Source organism: Miniopterus schreibersii (genome assembly GCF_964146895.1).
Source record: "Miniopterus schreibersii genome assembly, chromosome: 21".
Classification (NCBI taxonomy): domain Eukaryota; kingdom Metazoa; phylum Chordata; class Mammalia; order Chiroptera; family Miniopteridae; genus Miniopterus; species Miniopterus schreibersii.
In genome coordinates, this window is record NC_138123.1 from 13,279,877 (window position 1) to 13,300,615 (window position 20,739).

General features: G+C 47.8%; 1 long non-coding RNA gene across 1 annotated transcript in view; it reads right to left on the minus strand.

Annotated features, from left to right (window-relative positions):
* The window catches only part of LOC308550406, an 84,882-nt gene that overhangs the window by 42,687 nt on the left and 21,456 nt on the right, over nt 1–20,739 (minus strand). Inside the window, exon 2 of the long non-coding RNA XR_013997890.1 lies at nt 4,165–4,210. This is a non-coding gene — a long non-coding RNA (uncharacterized lncRNA). The remainder of the gene's footprint in view (nt 1–4,164; nt 4,211–20,739) is intronic.

Here is a 20,739-nt window from a genome sequence, read left to right on the forward strand (position 1 = left end):
AGAAACAAGACATTCCAGGCTTTAAAACAGCACCTTTCTAATAAGAAAATGCCTAAGGAGTTAAAAACTCTTACCAGAAGTCAGAAAGCTGGAAAATACCACTACAACACACTGGATCAGCTATCCCGGGAAACCCATTCATCTCTGCAGGGACAAGAACTTGGAGCTCAGGCCAAAGTTTTCTTAGTAATCTCCTAATGATAATAATTGATTTCTCCCTCAAAACAAATATCCTAATCCTCTGATAAATATGCTTCTAAGCCTTTACGAAGGGTAGCTGAACAAGTCCCAATGTCATCCATGGGAAAGCAAGGACTAATGGTGAGTCATCTATATGGGATTAGGCAACAAGTCAGCCACCGAGCCAGAGTGCCACCTCCTCAACTCTGATCCATCACAAAATTTACAGAGTACAAACAGTGTTCTCTTTACCTGTAAACTTATGTGAGAATAAAGGTCCTTGTGACAGAGAAAATAAAAGAACCAAAGCAAAATAAACTTTGTTCATGCTTTACAACAGTAAATATGTTGCACAGATCTGCGACGTGCCTTTAATTGGTTCTAATTGTAACCACGTTAAGACTGCATTTGAAATGGGTTTCAGCTCAGAAAAAAGACCATTTGAAATGGGTTTTCAGCTCAGAGAAAAGACCGGGGAAGAGCAGCCAGAGTCTTAGCACAGCTCTGCTTCACTCCACGCTCTTCAAGAGTCCGTCTGGTTCACACCACACCCAACCCCAACAGTGGGGGGAAAAGAAGACAATACCTAAGAATCTGCAAAAGTACCTGTTTGTATCATGTGACAAAGGCCTACTCTCCAGAATAAAGAAGTTTAAAAAAAATCAGTACACGTAATAATTAAAAAGATAAGTGGGCAAAAGAAAGATAAGTGGCCAATTAAGGTGCCTAACTTAAGCATTAATTTTTTTTAAAGAACATAAATATTAAAACAATGAAACAATGAAAATCAGAAACCACATACTGAGAAGACTCACTGCTGGTGAGGGCTGGAGGCTGGCTCGGAAGGCACTGAAGGAATCATACGTGGGCACAGCTATCTGAAGGGCAACCTAACAGTCTCCACCAAATGCTGTGAGTCTTCTTTCCTGCAGGAATTCCATTCCTGGGAATTTATCCCAAGGAGACAGTTGTGAGAAAAGAGTAAAGAAATGAAACGAAGTCACTATAGTCAAGCTGCTGAATTTCTCAAACCAAGTAGGCTGAGGAGGCGATTCCATTCTTGCTTTAACTAGCCTGGGAACTTAACTTCTCAACTCCTCAGCCCCGCGTCACTGCCTGGAGCTGCACACAACCCCCTAGAAAACACTCTGAAGAACTCGGGAAAGAATGTTTACATGAAGAACTGAGGAAGGAAGGTTCAGACATCCAGACAGCCTGACATCCGTGATCCAGGCCAGGGCACATCTAGGGAGGGGATCACCATCTGGGACCAATCCAGAGGCGATGAATGTAGGATTGATTCCTGATGCCTCTCCAGAATGTTCTTTTTACTATAAGAACTCTCAGTTTTTCTTCCTTCTTCGGAACACTCTGAATATTACCTACTAATGTTTCCAATTTGCAAATCCTAAGACCCTTGACTAAATCTTTGTCATTTATTTCCAGCCAAAGCTCAGTTGACAGTTGTTTAAGTCGATATACAAGCATTTTGTTAATAAGAGCCAAATACTGACAAGCACCTAATGTCCTTTAACAGTGATTGGTTAAATATAGTATACCCACACAACAAAAAATGATTTGTCATCAAAAAGAATACGTAGGAAGTACCTAAATGTTGACAATGAAAAGATCTCTACAATATATTGGTAAATGGGGAAAAAAGCAACTGGCAAAACAGTACGTATTAAATAATCCCTTTTTTGGTTTTGGTTTTAAAAAAAGTATGCATGTAGATTTAAAAGAAGGTCTATTAGCAGTGATTGCCCTTGGGGAGTGAGATTATAAGGGGGGATTTATGCTCTACATAGTCTGTATTGTTTGACATCAATATAACTATAAATTTAAAAACTAAACAAATTTTGACAAAATGAAGTATGTTTAAAATCATAAGCACATATCACAAATGTTTACAGTCCCATATTCTATAATATCCCAATGACTTCACTCATCAAAATGAGCTGTGAAGAAATTAATCTGGAAACAGTATCTCTAGGCTCACTGCTACACACACCTGACGAGAGGAAACCTAGAAAATGTTCATTCCAGGGACCAGCTACTTCCCCACTGTTCCCAAAAGTTAAGTGAAGGACAATGGCCCACCAGAGCTGTTTCCAGGCAGCTGGAGGTGCCCCTCAGCTGGCCAGAGGCTAGTGACATCATAAACTTACCACCTGGCCTCAGCGCAGACAAAGGACAGGAGGGACAGACCCAGGTAATCACTCTCACTTCCTGAGCTGAAGTGGAACCGACCTCCCGCTGCTGTCATTTCCACATCAGAACAGTCAGGCTCCAACGCTGTCGTGAGTACTGCGGCCAAGTCTCCTGAGCCACGGTCTTTTCAGATGAGTCTCCCTACTCTGTTTCCCGGATTCCTCTTCTTCACTCTCCTGCAGGCAGTTTTGCAACTAGGCCATTCAGCATGTACATGTTACGTATTTATAATTTGTAACAAGAACACATGCGATGGAGATCCACTCCCTCTTCCAATCACACCTTGTCACTGTTACAAGCGTTTATCCACTTAAACACTTTTAAATGCATGACAACTAAATGCAGGGCCTGACCTCAGACTGGACCTTGTATGGCAGGGGAACAACACTGTAAGGACACTTAGGGCCAGGTGGCAACACTGGAATACAAATAACAGATTAGGTAGAAGTAATAAATCAACATTAAATTATCCCAAATTGATCACTGAACAATCGTTAACGAAGTGAATATTGGTATTTTTAGGAAATACACACTGAAGCACTTAAAGGGTAAAGGGCCATGATGTAACGCATCCTTCAGTGGTGCAGGTGTGTGTGCATGTGTGTGCGTGTGTGCAAACAGGCTGAGAGGTGGAAATGTGCTCTGGATCATCCAAGGGCAGAGACCAAATGTGACAGGGGATGGTGGCTTCCTGGCAGCTCCTTCACAAAGCCACCCTCCTCCCTGCTATCGCAGAGCGCAGTGTCTGCGGGCACACACAGGAAGGGAGCAGCTGCCTCTGCCCTAGTTCTATGTCCGGGAAGGTATTTAAGGTGACACCACTGTCCCCGGGCAGAGCCGGGTGAACCTCACCCAGGAAGCCTTGGCCTCCTGCACGCCCTCCATCCACCACGGTCCTCGTGTCAGGTTCCGAATGAGCCACCCCAAGCTCTGCCTCTGTGGCATGTGGGTTCCTCTGAGCCAAAGGCAACTGAGACCCTGAGGGCTCAAGGGAAACTTCTGCCTCCCCTTAATGACCTAGAATTTAAATCAGGAGCCTTGCATATTATGATAAGAGTTATCACCAGAAACAACATTTATGACCTCCCTGTAGGGCAGAGCAGACTACTAATTACTGAACATCTGCTCTTCCTGCTGCAATGACCTTCCTACCTGCTGCAGCCCCAGGTGCCTCACCTCGGCCTTAGCTCGGAATGGCACACATATGCATTTCCCCTTTCTGTCTCGGACCCTCTCATGTATGTGGGGTTCCCATATGCACATACGTAACTACATGTGGTTGTTTTCTCTTGTGAATCCGTCTCATGTAGATTTAACTATTACACCAGCAGAGAGAACTTTGAAGGGTACAGGCAAGTGTCCTCCTGCCCCACGCTCAGATGGCCCCTCAGTGCAGGACACCTGCCGCGTCACACTCCTCCACCGGGACAGCAGCCTCATGCAGCCCTTTACACACCACTACACTCACATGGTGACCCTTTCATCTAAAGGACACTCACATACAGATGTCCAAACCAGTTCTTAAAAATCATGTCTTTTAAGCACATTAAGGAGCACTCGAGGCGCTTGCTAGCGACTCCTCTGGAAGCTTCTGATTTAAGCAATTTCAGGGTTAAAGCTATGCTTACCCAGGTTTGCTGTGGGGAGTGAAAAAACAAAATATTCAAAGCTTAAGCCAAGGGGAACAGAAATGATCTTTAAAGGAAAAACCATTAACGGGACACATAAGCCCAATTTGAAACTCAAAGTGCCATCTGGGGTAAGGACACCTACCTCTCAGAGAAAGGCGGGTTCCACTCGCACAGCCAGGAGCAAGACCCTACAAGAGAAGAAACAGACGCGTCAGACTCCAGAAGGATGCTTGGCCAACAGTTTTCAAGCTGGGGGCGGGAGGGGCCTCTGACCCTTCCAGGGCCGCCAGGTCAAAGCCACCTTCACAAGGACACCGAGGCTCTGTTCACTGTTCCCACTCCCCTTCTCTCCAGGGGGTAACGTCATGGCAAAGGCAGGAGAACGGAGCCGAATCTCTTCAACCAAAGAGTAAAGAGATCGGCACAAATTAGGACAAATGCTGTGCATTTGTTTTTCTTTGTTAGGAAAAATAGTGATTTTCATAAAGCATGTTATTTATAATAAAATGTAAAGGGCTTGTGTCTACTTCAAATGAATTAATACACTTTTCAATTCGAACTCTAATATAACATCAGCAGAGACAGACCAAATAATCACAAGCACTGTGGGACCCTCAATAATGTTTAAGTGGCAGGGCAGAGACCACAACTTTGAGCACTTGTGCTGCGGTGGGTATCTCGGCAATAATCCCAGTGAAACTGTGTCAGCTCTTTGTAGTAACAGCGGTGTCCACACTGGGGGTGCAGCACTGACTGCACCCCAGGCTGCAACTACACGCCTCATGTTATTTCCAAAAGCACAAGCTCCTTAAACCTGCCCTTTCCCACCCCCTGGAAGGAGGCTGGTGCAGAAGGCAGGTCAGGGGCCCCGAGTGAATCAGCAAGTCACACAGAGCAGGTGGGAACCCAAGCTGGGCTGTCCCCTGAGTTCATGATCTTTTCACCACACCGTTTTCTAAAATAGTAATTATGAGCATTTCTGTCAACTAATTAGGGGTTAGGTGTGCAGGGGCCCCACTCCCACCTGACACCACGTGGACCCAAAATGCACTGGTGAGCAGTGCGCAACGTGGACGAAATGATGCCACATGCTTCTCGAAGTCCGGGCAAAGTCCTGCACTCGGCTCCCTATGAAAGACAGACCCAACATGCAGGGTGTCCCAGACAGCCCAGTGTACATCCCTTGTCCCCTCACAATATTAACAGTGGGAAATTACAGGGTCACCCACCAGGAAGGCCAGCCTTGGCTTGACTTTAGAAGCCCACCATTTTCAACCTGTCTCAGTCTTTATGAAACCCTGAAATGGCTGATGAAGAGTTACTATTATTAGTCCCTCAACTGTATCTGAATTTAAGATTGTGTGCAGGGGGAGGGGAGGGGAAATTCTCACTGACATAACTTGTGCATCCAATATAACCAGTTCTAAACTTAAAAAATGCAAAGCATAGTATGGCGAGCGTCTCAAAAAATTAGAGAATTATGATCCAGCGATTCTACTTCTGAGTATACCCCCGAAATAACTGAAAGCACAGATCTGAACAGACACTGGACACCCATGTTCACAGCAGCATCATTCACAACAGCTACAAGTGTAAACAACCCAAGTGTCCATCCACAGACGAATGAATAAACTGTGGTACATCCAAGAATGGAATATTACTCAGCCTTTAAAAAGAAGGAAATTCTGACACAGGCTACAACACGGAAGAGCCTTGAAGTCATTATGCTGAGTGAAATAAGCCAGATGCAAAAGACAAATACTGTGTGATTTCACTTGCATGAGGTCCCTCGAGTTGTCAGATTCACAGGGACCGAAAGCAGAATGGCGGTTGCCAGGGGCCGGGGAGGCAAATGGGGGGATAGTGCTCAATGGGGGCAGTTTGGGAAGATGAAGATGCCCTAGGGATGGATGGTGGTGGTGACAACAAAGTGCATGTGCTTAACACACTGAACTGTACCTTTAAAAACGGTGAAGATGAGAAAATTTATGTATATTTTACCACAATTAAAAAAACAACCACCAAAGGATTTTCCAACGTGAAGTGATGAGAAAAGAATATATTATTGGGCATGTTATGTCGAGGCTTCAGTCTTCGTTAGCTTATTAAATCCAACCAAGCGTCCATCCACTCAGCCAACGCTCCCTGACCGCCTGCCGGCCACCAGCTCCTGTAGGAACTGCTGGCAAACGCTCCGGAGACAGGCAGCCTCTGCGGCGGAGCACGGACACAGGGACCCAGACGTGGTACCAGACACACCGGCCAGCAGCCTGGGGAGGCCACGGGGGGCATCATCGCACAGGCATGAAAGCATCTCTGCACACAAAGCATGAACCTGTACAATTTCTTTTTAATTCAATCCTCTAAAGCATCAACATTTTTCAAAGTTTTAAAACCCATTTTTTTCTCCAGAAAGGCTTTCTGTTTGTCTACCTTTTTATGCTGACACATTATAAAACCCTCAACTTGAATTCACGAAGTCAGTCCTCTGCATATCCTGTGGTCCAATCTCTCCTCCGGCAGGTACCCTGAGGGATGCTGGGACCCGCACACAATAGGCAGGCCCGGGCACAGGCACTTTCCTTCCTCCGACAGCAAACATCCTGTAAACAATGGCTGCCCCTCGGCTCACCGGCGGCTTTGTTTACTGACAGGAAAGGGAACCACAAATTCTCCAAGTGGCACCGGGGACTCCAGAGCTCTGCTCCACTTCCTACCAAGCAGGTGGTTTACAGGAGGCAACTGGCTACAGGAACTGCATATTGTCTGTGGCCTTGTTGTGGCATCAGAGGAAGAACTGAGTGAGCTTTGGGCAGACCAAGGTCTCAAGCAGCGAAACTGGGGCCCTGGGCTGTGGCACGGGGTGGGGGGTGGGGGGTGGAGGAAGATGCTCCCTGGTCCCCAGCCCCCTCTGGGAGAGGCCACCTCACACTCCAAGGGAGGCACTGCCTGAAAACCAGATCTGTGGGCAGATGGAGGTCGGGCCCTCTTCTCACCAGCAGGTTCCTCGGCGGCTTTCCCAGGGCAGCGGGGTTCTGAGAAGTAAAGGCAAATATTTTCTTTCCACTGAGAATAAAAGTGCTCCATCCAGCTCCAAAGGCTGCTTCTCCCCTGGCTGCTAGGACAGACCTGCTTGCATGTAGGGAAAGCCAGCATCAGAGAAAGGCTAATTTCTGCTTTTGTTTTTTATTTTTAAAATAAAAATTCCTTCCAAAATAAGGAGGTCTCTTTGAGTCAGCGCCGATTTCTGTCCTTGCACCCGTGGGCTTTGGCGATGGACACAGGGAATCCCCCCATCCTGGGCCCACAGCCCGGCCATGGGTCCTTCACCAAACCTATGAGCCCGTCAGGTCCTGTGCGTCATCACTGGGCCTTGGGATACGCAGCTGGAACCACAACCGGGACCTCGGCCACCCCAAGAGCACAGGCACACACCTCAGAAGACAGTCCTCGGGCAGCACACGACTAAATATGGAGTCAGTGCAGGTTCAAACAGCCAGTCACCCCCGAGAGAGCCTGGGATGCCAGGGCATGTGGAGGGGGTCCTGTGCAGACTCTAGACTCAGAGGGCAGGGACAAGGTCTGGCTCAGGCTGCACGTCCAGTACCAACCACCAGGCTCTGCACTTGAAAACACCCGACAAATATTTTCCAAAGGAAGAAGACAGAAGGGAGGGACAGAGTGAGGGGGACGGAAGAGGGGGGAAGGGGAAAGAGGGAAAGGGAAAGGGGGGGCTGAGGAAGGAAAGGCTGGCTCTCCACAGTCCTCAAGGCCGCGGAGGGTAACACAAGGACGTCGTCATTCCAAACGGGAATTCCAAAGCGGCTGAACCATGTGAAATGCCAACATTCTGCTATTTGTTACCTAAAAACGCAGGAATTTCATGGTCAACCTACTGCACGATCCTCTTAGTGAGCTTACCTACGCATGCCTGTCTCCACCACCAATCCCTTATTTCAGTGCAACGCTAATAGCCCCATCGGCCACATGCATGACCCGCCTGCACCTCCAACTCAACATGCAAAACAGAGTCCACATCCTCCCCAACAATCCTCCCCGCCAGCCCACCTCGGCTCACAGCCCTGTCCCTCCTCTCCCGCCTCCTGCAGCTGCCGTGAGCCCTGTCTGCCCGGCACACCTTTCCCACCCGCTTCCTCTGGCTCCTATAAGGAACTCTCCTGCCCTGTGTAACTCTGCCCACGGGCGCGCAGGGCACGCCTCGGTGACTAGTTCAGGGATGTGCACGGTACCAAAGCAAAGTCATCTACATGTCATGTTCTCTAGGATACCACTGGGATCTTGGGAGACAGAAGTTTGGTTTCTACTGAGGGCACTAAGGTGGGGGGGTGACACCCCAGTACGTGAGCAACACCTCTGCTTTCCTGCTGAAGCTCATCTGAGCCAGGTCTGTCCCTCAGAACCAACATTCCAGACGATACACCCATTCAAAGCAGCACCACATACAACTTAACTCTCCAAAGAGCCTTCACCTAATCCTAAAATGACCTGGGGCACCTTCTGCCTGAGTCGCAGTACACAGTGGATGACTGTCCGCAGGCGTCCTCTCCACACTGAGCATGCCCTAGTCTCCTGCCTCTGTCCCTGATGTCAGTGTCCCCATCACCCAAAGTACCCAGCATCCTTCACGGCCTCAGGCAAAGGCCTTTGCCCTCACCAAACTTCCCAGGCACTTCCAGGGGAAAAAGTTTTAAAGGAAAACCTTCTGGACAGTGTCCCTTACCCTCTTCTGCTCCTGGAGGACACTGCTTGTGTCTTTCGCTCTAACATGTTTCGATCAGTATCACGTGGGATTTACTGAGAGATGTCTGCTGCCATCAACTGCGAGTTCTGAGTGAGCAGAAGCCATGGGTATAACAGGTGGTCAACAAATAGCTGGCGAAATGAATCATCACAGCAGGCCAACTTCCCAGTACACCTCAATAAGTGACGTCACAGTTAATTCAAAGTCCTAATCCCTTTCCACAAATTTATCACATTAATTTTCCTCTCTGAGGACACTCATTTTTTAGGAGTAAATAACTAAGTTACCCTGACTACTGAGATGGCCCTGATGTGGTTTTGGAAGTAGTCTGGGCCCTTTCAGTATTTCCCCAAAACAGATAAACCAGGAAGACTCCCAGGAAGCAACACCCCTGCTGAACTGAACGAAAAGGCTGTGACTGCTCCACAGGGACAGCAAAGCCAGAACTTTCCGCCAAGGCAGCCAAGCCACCGGCAGCCTGTCCAGCCCCTCCCTAGTCCTGCCCTGCCACTCTGCTCACACACCCAAGGGTGGTTTTCGGACTTGCTTAGGTAGCGGGTGGAGCAGCGAAAAGTCATGAGATTGTTTGGAGAACACCCCTCTCCTCTACCCAGCATGTAAAACATGATGAGTAATGACACAGTTTTAATAAGGGAAGCAGGGACAGTTTCCCTGGCAGGAAGATGCACCTGGTGAATTCATATGCATCGCCGCAAGCAAACCTATCCGGGAGGACACTGAACTTGGCACGCACAGCTGACACATGTCCGCCCATCACCATTTGCTTGTTTGCTTTACCATCTCCATGGAGACTGGCAAACATCACAAATAAGAAAACAGCATCCTTTTGGTGGTGATCTGTGTTTGTTATGCTAAGTGCAGAACACTGATCCAACCTGAGGCGCATCCACAATGGAACGTGCCTACTTGGAGCCCTGGTACCCTACACCCTCTGTGCGGGTCCAACAAAGTTCTAACTCAATGGCACCAAGATGCCATTTCAGGACTGGAGATCCTGCTATAGTAAAGCACTAAATCAATGAGATAAAATAAGACATATTTGAGAAATTGAGCCGATTCTGTATTTTAAGGACAAGTAGTAACAGCAATTGTAATAAATTAAGAAAGTCTAAGCGCAAACAAGTGGCGACCGGTGTCCATTAAAGGTGGAAACACCCAGCTGGTAATGTGGCTACTGGTGCTGCGTCCGTTTTCTGACACTGAAAGGGACGGAACCCATTACTGGATGAATTCCCTGAATAACACCTTAAATATTCCTTATGTGAACCACCAGATGAAAAGCTACGATGGATGGGCAAACCAGACAGACGGGAGAAAGATGAGAGAGGGAAAAGAAACTGGCAAAGATTTTTCTATTACAGGCCTGACCACGAGGAGAGAAGCGAATCTGGCAGGGCAGCTAGACAGTCACTCCGGGGTCCTGTCGGTGGAGGGCACCTGCATTCCAGCTGACGACTATTATATTAGTAACTCGTGAGGCTGTGTTTTCATCTCGGCCCCACTACTTCCCCCACTCAGGGTTCAGGCAATGGCGTATCTCCTCCACTGAGATGTAGGTCTCCATTTCATATCATAAAGGTAGAAATGCAAAGCTAACTTATGCAACTGATACACCACTTGGGGAAAACTACAATGCAACCATTTGAAATGTAATAAAAGAGAATAAATAACCATCCATCCCAGTTATCTGCTGTATTCGAGAAAACGCTCAGTTTTCTCAGCATCAATATGTTAGACCTTTAGATGACAACTCCACAAGTGCAGGCAGCAAAGTATACTGTTCTAGAGGATAACACTTATTTCCTAGCTGAGACCCTTTAGCCTCCCAGTAAAAGATACCTTACAACTCATCTACGGACATGGTCATCCCATCACCAAAGAGCAACGTGGGCCTCATTACACCCACCCACACCCACGTCCAAGCGAGTGGGGGAGGAAGCAGACGAGGGGGGGGGGTTAGGGGTTTTGCATAAATGGAAACTGATGAAAGAATGTTCTCTAAGGTCCTCTCTCCTCCTCTCCCTTCCCTCCCATTTCACTCACCTCCAAAACTTCCTCCCACTCCAAGGGAACCTACGGCTGATGCCTGGAGCTCTGTGCACACAGAAAAGATAAAGAAATACAGAGAGAGTAAAAGAGGAAGGAATTCCCGGAAGACTCCTCCATAACACCTTCCCTTCATCCTAATAACCTAACGAGGAGGAAAGGCGGAGGGCAGATCCTGAGCAAGCACATCACAGCACCCAGAGAACCGGCGGGAGGCAGGAGGCAGGCAGGAGGCAGGTGGTGATAGTACAGCCACTGGTGTGCTTGAGCTGAATGAAGCAGTTCACAGGCCTGAGTGACGAGCAGGCACAGAGAAGGTGGCGCCCCTAAAATAACCACAGCAATAAAAGAAAACCACGCACGGAACAGGGCTGGACTCATATTTCAAAACAAAGGCAGCAGGAAGAGAAGATAAATGTTTACTGCGCTTGGCTTCATCAGCTAATCCTGGAAAATCCCACATGGAGGCAGAGCCCGGACTCCGCTCCTCCTCGAGCCTGTCTGCTGAGCGCAGGGCAGGGCCCCTGGGCGTCACTCTGGCTCTGCCCACGCGGCCCTTTGATATTTTTATCGCAATGAAGTCAATTAAAAAGACAGTCATAAAATAGATGTCTGGGTTTCTCTCATCCCATCTTCAGGAGCAGACATCCAATAACCTATTTATTAATATTTCATCAGACATTTTCATTTTACCTAGACAAGTGCATCATCCACAATGCCTGCACGACTGGGGGTTTTGAAGGAAAGGAGCAGCTGAAGGGAACAGGCCTCAGCTCAGAGGCTCGCAAAGTCCTGCTCCACCTGAGCATCATCCCAAGTTCCCAGGAAGAGCCCCTCTAGCAGCACACAAACCAGAAAACAGAAGAGAAAAATAAATTGGGGCAAAATACCAACTCGGCAATCCTGAACCACTGACACTTCACACAAACACACAAAAAGAGGCAGCAGCTCCAACCCGTGAAAGTATAAATCAGTCCTCACTATCCCCAAGACAAATTTGTCTTAAGAACGAAGAAACAGTGATAGAAAGGACAAGGTTCCCTTCCAGACACAGACACCTTCTCTTCGAGAAGCGCCCAAGGAGCACACAGCTCTGATGCGTCACAGGAAACGGAACAACTGCCTAACCCACGGGGAGAACAGGAGCTGGTGACACCAACAGCCGGATCAATTTCGTACGCAGCCCAGTTCTGTCCTTGAGACGGCACATCTCCCCATCAGGGAAAACAGGGCGGCTTTTTAAGCTAAAGCTGCCGATGTTGCTGTTGTAGTGGTTCTACCTGGTGACAGGGACCTTGAGGGAACAGGAAACAAACCCACGAGGGCCGGGGGAACTAAGGGGGGCTAGGGTATCACAGGGCAGCGTGGGGAGGGGCTGCGCAGTTCAGGTCACAACTTCTTTATTACTTTTCTAATACAAGAAGAAAAATTACCTTGATAAATTTCATCTTTAAAAACCTACTAAATTTATAATATAAGCCCTTCGTGCTCACTAATTATTCAGACTGCTACATCTGTACCTTGGGTAACGTACGAGGCACTGTCAGGTGGTCGGGACGCAGCAGCTGACGCCGCCCCCACCCGTGAAAGTCCCACTCTCCGTAACTCTCCACATTTCAGCGCCCCCACCCCACCGGCTGGCTGTTTACAATCCATTCCCACTAGTACTCAGCTCAGACTAAGTCCAGCTTCTGCTTTACTTAGCACCTTTCTCGTATGTCCTAAAGCAGGGGTGCTCAAAACTGCCAACCATGGTCCCCTGGGGCCCCGGAGGCCAACCTACTTGGCAATAACTCTAAGACATCACTTGCCTGTTTCACTGCGCCCATGGTGGGAAAGTGACCACACGAAAAACTGCCAGCACCTGAGCGCAAAGCAAGGCGGGGGCTCCTGTACTAGTAACTGTCCCACCAAGTGCCCCGCAAAAGAAATGAACACACAAAAAGATGGTCTCACTCATGTCTCTGAGGAGAAGTAGAAATAATTAATTTTCTCTCATCTCGATCCTCGAGAACACACTTTTTAACAGCCTGTGTGAAGGAACAGGAGCACGCGGAGAAGCCCTCCTGCTCCAGGTGCCGGCGCGGCCAGGGAAAGCACCTGAGATGGGGCTGTGAGGGTGCTCATGGAGCCACTTTCTCCAGGAAACATCACCCTTCACTTGCAAACATCATACACAAACTATAGCTATTCAGGCATGGCCATTTGGTAGGTATTTTATGGGCAAAAAACGGACAAAATGGGCCATTTGATAAGATTCAAGCTTTAATGCAAAAATTAGACTTTTTGAAACTCGTATATCCAGGTCCACTGCGAAGTTAACAATGTCCCTATATTTAAAGACTTTTCTAATTAGTGATACAAAATTTCTTGATATTGCAAAATGAAATGTATCAATATTTGGGAGATTTTTCAACCGACCAATGCAGGATACTCAAAATCATATGTGAAACAGAATTCTAAAAGCTCATAGATGGGGTTTCAGAATCCACATCTCAACCAACTTTCAAGAAACTACCTCTTATTTAGTGTAGTATCACAGAAGATCCACGATTATCTAGAAAGAGATTAACCCCCTTCCCCAACCACAGCCATGTGAGGCTGGCTTTCGTCACACGTGGCAGCCAAAACAACGTATCACATCCAAGCTAACACAGATGCAAAGATGAGAACCCAGATGTTGATTAAGCTGGATTTTAAAAGATACTTGTAATAACTAAAATACACACTTTCAATAAAGTTTCCTTCATTTTGAAAAAGTGATTTTTCACAGACATGGTACTTAAGCTAACATATAGTAGTAGGTTTACTATTATTAATTTAATAATGATTTTTTAAAATCTCTTGGGTTTTATTTCTAATATGATAAATACCCATAGATATAACCCACATAAACAAATCTCTGAGTCCTAATTTTTAAGAGTGTAAAAAAAGTCCTGAGAGAAAGACTTGACAATCACGACCTTAAGGGAACATTCTGAAGGCAACTCCCACAGGAAACAACCGTAAGAAATAAGGACAGCAGGTAGCTGCCATTTCTCAGTCATCAGATGACAATGCTCCATTTTAATTCATTTAGCCAAATTCGCACTTACTGTGGTTTCTCTTTAGGGACAGACAAATGGTTAAAGTATTTAAACATTCAGGTCTCCATTAATCTATGAATTTCCCAAATGATGAGTCTTGGGTGACACCACAGTAATGCCATATGTAAATTTGCCCAATTAGCTCACTGGTACTTGTGCAGGCGCCAGAGCCCAAATTCACTGCATCGTCTTTTGCCACCATCAGCTGAGAGACTTCTCGCTGAATTATTGATTTTCTGCCAATTAATTACCATAGTAAGATTCAGCTGGGCTTAGCTCTGCAGAATTTTTTCCCAGTCTCACTTCTCTGTACCATTTAGAGTCTGTTGGGGAATCAATGGGAAACCTAAAGTGAGGTACTAAATTCTAAAACTATCCTAGGAACAACTGACAAACAAGCCAGCTGCCAGACACTTAAACGGGCAAACACCTATTTTCCACTGGATTCTGGACTTTGGTGCTTTCTTCTGGGATCTTCCCTCAATCCTCTGTGAATTCCACAACTTCACTGTGGAAATCTTACAACGCATCAGCTGTACTGGACCCAGAAGACGGGCGAGCCGTCATGTGACACTCTCCTTCACCGGGGTGGCTTACGGTACAGGAACGGTTCTAAAAATCTCATTATCTATAGGAAAGCCTAAGAGCCTAAGGGAAGGAAAACAGTCTCTGATTCCTGAAACAATGCTTGCACAGCTAAATGGACGCTCCTGCAGCAGCTCAAAAACCAGCTACTCTGGGATGGAGACCCCGCAGCAAAGCAGGAAGCCCATCTGTGCCCAGCACAGGCTTCCTCTGCGGGGCCACCTGAATGCCCGCGATGCTGGCCTGGCCCCTGCCTTGGAATTCCATCTCTCCTCGCCCCCTGCCACCAGGGAAACAAGGTCCCCATGCTCATCTCCCCATCCCCACACTCTCCCACCTCTACCTCGGGGGTTGACCGGGCAGACTACTCAGAGCTAGAATTTATGTCAAGAACTCAGGACCACTCCCCCAGATCTCTCTAAGGCGTGGGTGCTGCTACTCTGACCAATGAGATTCAACGGGGCTCAATTAATTTTTCAGCACAACTTCGATCTGGAGAAAATAAACAAATTAAGTCAAAGTTTAAAAGCTGAAGGAGAGAGAAGAAAGAGAAGTCAGTGAGAGCACCCACAGGAACAAGGTCACTGGAGCAAGAGGATTCTGTGTTCACATGCATTCTTTTCTGGAAAAAGAAAGTACAGGGGGAGAAGCTCGGTGGACCTGAGGCCAGATGCTCACTGAGACCCAGGCTGACCTAGTTCCTGCACAGGATCCTGCACAAGCTCGGGGCACTGGGTCCAGCCCCCAGAAGTTGTCACACATCCCTGCCTTCCTCCTATATCTGCGCGCGCGTGCGCGCGCGCGCACACACACACACACACACACACACACACACACACACAGCCCTGCAGTGAAGGGGGTGAGATCTTACAACTACCAGCAGATCAAAGTCACATCACCTAAGAGCAAGTTCATTAACAGGCACCAGACAAAGAACCTGGGGGAAAAGTAACCCTTTAAACGGAGAACTGAAATCCAGCAACTTACAACAGACAGTGTGACAGGAAGAAATATTCTGTGTAAGTTTCCTCAGTACAGTTTAGAACAAAGGAATTAAATGCTGATCAAGTTAAAGGTCTACTCAGAGGACAAGCCGTAGCAGTCAGAACACGGTTCGTGTGGATGTGGGTTTGTTTTCGGGGGGCTGGGGCAGGGAGGGTGGCAGAGCGCTCACCATCTCTCCACTGCTCTCCCCGACCCCCAACGCCCTTTGTGAAGTATCTGCCCAAATGGGAACCATGAGAAAACAGTCAAGTGTATATGTGTGGAAAGACTTAGCAACCGAAAAATGAGTAACTGCCTGTTACACAAATATTTCACATGATTCCCTACTTCCTTGACCAAACTGGAAAATAATTCGACTGTTTGTATTTCAGGGAGGGGGTTTAAAAAGAGTACAGAAACTTTCCACACTGGTCAGCGGGGGGCTGGAACCAGTCCTGTCACATGCGACTAACTGGGCCAGTGCTGCCGCTGCTCTTCCTGGCCCATCTGTGCTGCTCTTGGCTGGGTGGGTCCTGGGCGCAGAGCAGCAGCCCCGCCAGGTGGGCACTGGGTAGGGGTGGAGCTCAGAGCTCCACGTGGACCCAACGGGACAGCAGGGAGCGCAGGACCCACCAAGAAGGCCCTCCCAGGCCAGCTGCCCCATCGGGCAGGGATGGGCTGTGTCCAGCTGTGTCTTCAGGCTGAGGCTGGAGGCTGGCTTAACCTGCAACCTGCCGGACCGTCTAGCATGCCTGCCTCTGGCTTTTGTCTTGGGATCTTCTCTCTCTCTCTCTCTCTCTCTCTGGCTCCTGGTGCAGTTCACCCCTCCCCACTGAGGCCATCAGGGCAGAGTCTGAGAAAGTCAAGAAGCTCTGGGCCCTTATGGAAATGAGGGGAAGTGCTCCAGGCCCTGGTGCCAAAACACTCGGACCAGCTGCCAATAAACACAGGTTATTTCTACCTAAACAACCGACAGGATAGAGCTGAGCCAACTGGTCCTCACTGGACAGGACCTAAGTCATTTCTCATGTTTTAATGTTTAATTTACTAGGAATATGTTAAGAAATAAAAACAGTTAACATGGTAACAGCCTGGGCCCCCAGGCACCACCTGCCACCAAGGGCCACTCCCACGCGTGCTTCCAGGGGGACTGTCCTCGAGTCTGTTCTTTCCCGCTAATCCCTGCTGGGAAGGGGCTACCAGAATCAGGAAAAAAGATGGCTGAGTTCTCTATTTCCATTAATTTACTACTGAAAATAAACCACTGGAGAAAGGGAAGGCAAGAGGAATGCAGAGTTACCCGTTCTTAGACACACGCATGCTGAGTCTGATAGCGAGAGGAATATTTAGCACAGACATTTGCAGACACTTACTGTCTGAATTAAAACGGGAAGCTGCACAGATAGAGCCACTGAGCAATTGGCAGTGACGACAATTTCGCTCCGCTATCTGCCAGCTACAATTACTCTCACTCCATCTCCGGAGGTAAACACAGCTCCACTGAGAGCTGAGTGGGGCACCTGCCACTTGTGTTTTAAAGGTTCTTCATTTTGGGATAGGATTGTGGCAAGCACAAATGTTCACGTCTAAACAATAACAGTCATATTCTATTAGAAATTAAGGCTGCTGGTTTTGAATCCAAATAACTTCTAGTTTACATGTGAAATAAAAGAAAAGCTGATTTAGCACACTGTCTATAGACTACTGGCCCTAAGGCATTAGAAGACCAAGAATTTCTGAGTCATCAAAGAAAGGAATGTTCATTGTTAACCCAAAACTTGGTCAACTGATAAGGTTCCTGGAATTTAAAAAGAAATTATTTTTCAGAACCTTTTAACCTTTTCTTAAAGTATCTTAGAAATACTTTAAAACTACTACTTAGAAAACCAGCAACAAGACTAATTTCTTAATGTAAAATAAAAATGAGCACTAATATTTCAAACTTCAGTTTAAACTTCCCATATGTTCACACAAAAAAGGAAAAACAAAAATACCTTTCTCTCCTTAAATCCTACATTTCATATACCTTTCTGTCATAGAACTAGAAAACTAGGAGAGGGGGCAAATTAGTTGTAAGTAATGAAGAAATCGGTTCCTTTAATTCTTAACCTCAAGAGGTTCTCAGTTTTAATAGCAGCCCAACAGCAGGGCCGGACACCAGCAACTGAGTCCCGGTCACTTAGGAAACTCAAGACTCCAGCTGCAAATGACTCTGAGGACACATCCTTGCTGGGGCTGCATAAATTATTACATCTCACATCGCACACTTGAACACAAAAACTCTTTTAAGAAAAGAAAGGTGCCCTGCAGGGTGGCTCGGTTGGTTGGAGCATCGTCCTGTGCACCACAAGGTGGTGGGTTCAATCCCCGGTCAGGGCACATACCCAGGTGGCAGGTTTGATCCCCAGTCGGGGCGCATGTGGGAGGCAACCAATCGATGTTTCTCTCTCACCGAGATGTCTCTCTCCTCTCTCTCCCTCCTCTCTCTCTAAAATCAATAAACATATCCTCAGGTGAGGATTTAAAAAAAGAACAAAGAAAAACAAGGAAATATTTTCTCTGACAGTTCTAAGTGAAATACTCCCCTTTCCCACAAAGGTGCCTTTACAGTGTTAAATTACCTGGTCGAACTCCTGTCTTACAGTCAAGAAACGTTCCTTTGCTTCATGGGAGGCCTAATGATGAGCCATGTGTATGAGTCCTTGCTGTGGCCTGGGACAGGGGCCGAGGAAGGGGACAGTCCCACCGCATGCACGTAGTCTGTGGGTTGGGCGAACATCAACCCGCCTGCTAGATACTCCTGCACGTAAGCCAGATAATAACCAGGGCGCTCCTTTTAAGGCCTGACCTGAAGAACACATTACATTAAAAATGTACCTCTGCAGAATAAGGAATTCCAAAGTAACTCTCAGAACTATCTCTAGTGCACTTTTCATAAAATGATGCATTAAAGTTTCACTAAAATGATTAGAGAGAAACATTCCAAACAATCTGTAACACGTTGCCAGGCATCTCAAAAGTTAGCAGAGTGGCAAGAATTTCTCAACAAGTTGTCAAAATAAAATGAAAAGATAGAAATTCTTAGCAACACAGAGAACAAAATAAAGATATCCCATTAAAAAAATCCTCCAGCCCAGCTGGGTGTGGCTCAGCAGTTGAGCATCAACCTAGGATCTAGGAGATCTTGGTTCAATTCCCGGTCAGGGCACATGCCCGGGTTGCGGGCTCCATTCCAGTTGGGGGGCGTGCAGGAGGCAGCGGATCAATGACTCTCTCATCATTGATGTTTCTAATCTCTCTCTCCCTCTCCCTTCCTCTCTCTGAAATCAATAAAGATATATTTAAAAAATAAATCCTCAAGTGAAATAAGCAACATTCATGGAGCTGGAATGATGATCTTTAGAATGACTGGCTTTTAGCAAGCAAATAGTTGGACCACCTGACCGAGGTGGTGTTTCTTCTCTGTGGACACATCGCGGGCAGAGACCCTGCCTAGGAGGCACTGTCTAGCTCATCTGATGGTCAACGCTAACCACGCAGTAAGCTCAGGCCCTCAGACAGCCCTGCTCAGCTGCTTCCCTCCCCTCCTGGCCAAGGTTCAGACCTCTGACCCTCTAGTGATGTCTGGCCTCAGTCCCCCATGACAGGTCCCAGCCCCCACTGATTCTCAAGGCCCCAGGCCCTTCCAGTCTTTCAATGACCTCACAGCATCCCGGCAAGAGCAGACTCACAGAGCATGACTCCTGCTCCATCCACCCCCCGACACACACACTGATAACATAGAAAGGGAATATAAACAGAGCCAGAGGAGGGGAGAAAGTGTAGCTGGGGCTGGAGGAGGCTCAGTGGAGGAGGGGGCTGTGTGGAGAGAGTGAGCGAATGGAAGTGAGCAGCTGGTACTGAGAGCGGGCAAAACCGCAGGGACACTAGCCGGGGCTGGTGTCACCCAGGGGAGCAGGACAGGGGCTCTCACGCAACCCTGTTCCTGATCTTACATTCCAAGAGCTCCGTCTGCAGTGACGGTGCCCACGTACTTTTCGTTCCTGAAAGTTCCATCTCCCTTGTCTTCCAGGAGAAACGCCTGGGACCAGCACTAAGGGGAGCCGAGTTCAATCCTGCCTCCCAGCCTCCCTTTCAGTCCCTTTAAGCTTTTAGGAACATCGATAGCTCCAGTGTTCTCAATACAGTTTCTGCTGATCCTACAACCTTAAATGGCCGAGCCTCCTACATTAGATCTAGTCAGAATCTCTCCTGAAATTATCTAATGCCACTGAAATTGTAAAAATGTAATGTCCCCGAAATCCTGGAGACTGCTGATAGATAACCAGACTCTGAGAGCACGGGCAGGCAGCTCTGGCTCCCGGCTCCCACAGGTGGCCCTGCTGGTGGTGAGGCCCTCAGCCCAGGCCACAGGTCAGGTCATGGGAGAGCTTCGGCAGGTGCCGGCTGCACTCATTCCAACTAAACCAGAATCTTGGGGTGGGGCCTCCGCACCTGTGGTTTTTCTAATGCACCCCCCTTCTCCTATGATTATAATTCCAAAGTACAGCCCAGTCTAAGACACAAAAGAAGCATCAGGAAGGTGCTCGTTCTGAAGAGCAGGCCAGTCAGTTGTGGTGGTGTCTGAGTCCCACTGACAGCTAACCGTGGTGGTGCTGGGCTCCCATTGAGCACTACCCTCTCTATGTATCACCCTGCTGCCAAGTTCCAACTGCCCTGTCACCCAGCATAAAGCCACCCTGCTTGGTGTGATCCCTGGTAGACAGCTAGTGCAGGGTCAAGCTGGGTCCGTGTCTTTCCTGTCACTGCCCCCTTTCATTCATATAAAGTACACTCTCCTGTCTCATTTAATTTCCAGTCCGAAGAGCACAAAGCCTCAGGGCAATGAAGAAGGCGAATAAACTGGCTAAAAAATTCAAACCATAAAAGACAAGAGGGTCTGGGTCCCTAAGGACAATGGCAGATGTAGCAAAAAGTTTCAACCCCAAACAACCTCCCCTCCACCCACCCCCTCTACCCCCAGGGAAGGGGGACAAGAGTCAAGGGCAGGCGAAGGTCAAGAGCACATGGCTCTGTGCTCAGAGGTCACTGCTGCCACTGGGAGAACCTGACTCTTTTCAGCTGTCGCCTTCCTGACAAAGGCGAGAGGCCGAGTATGGACATGTTCTCCAGGCGCACTAGCCTCAGCAGAGAAGGCCAGGTCTGGATGCTTTCTCTGGGCACACTAATCTCG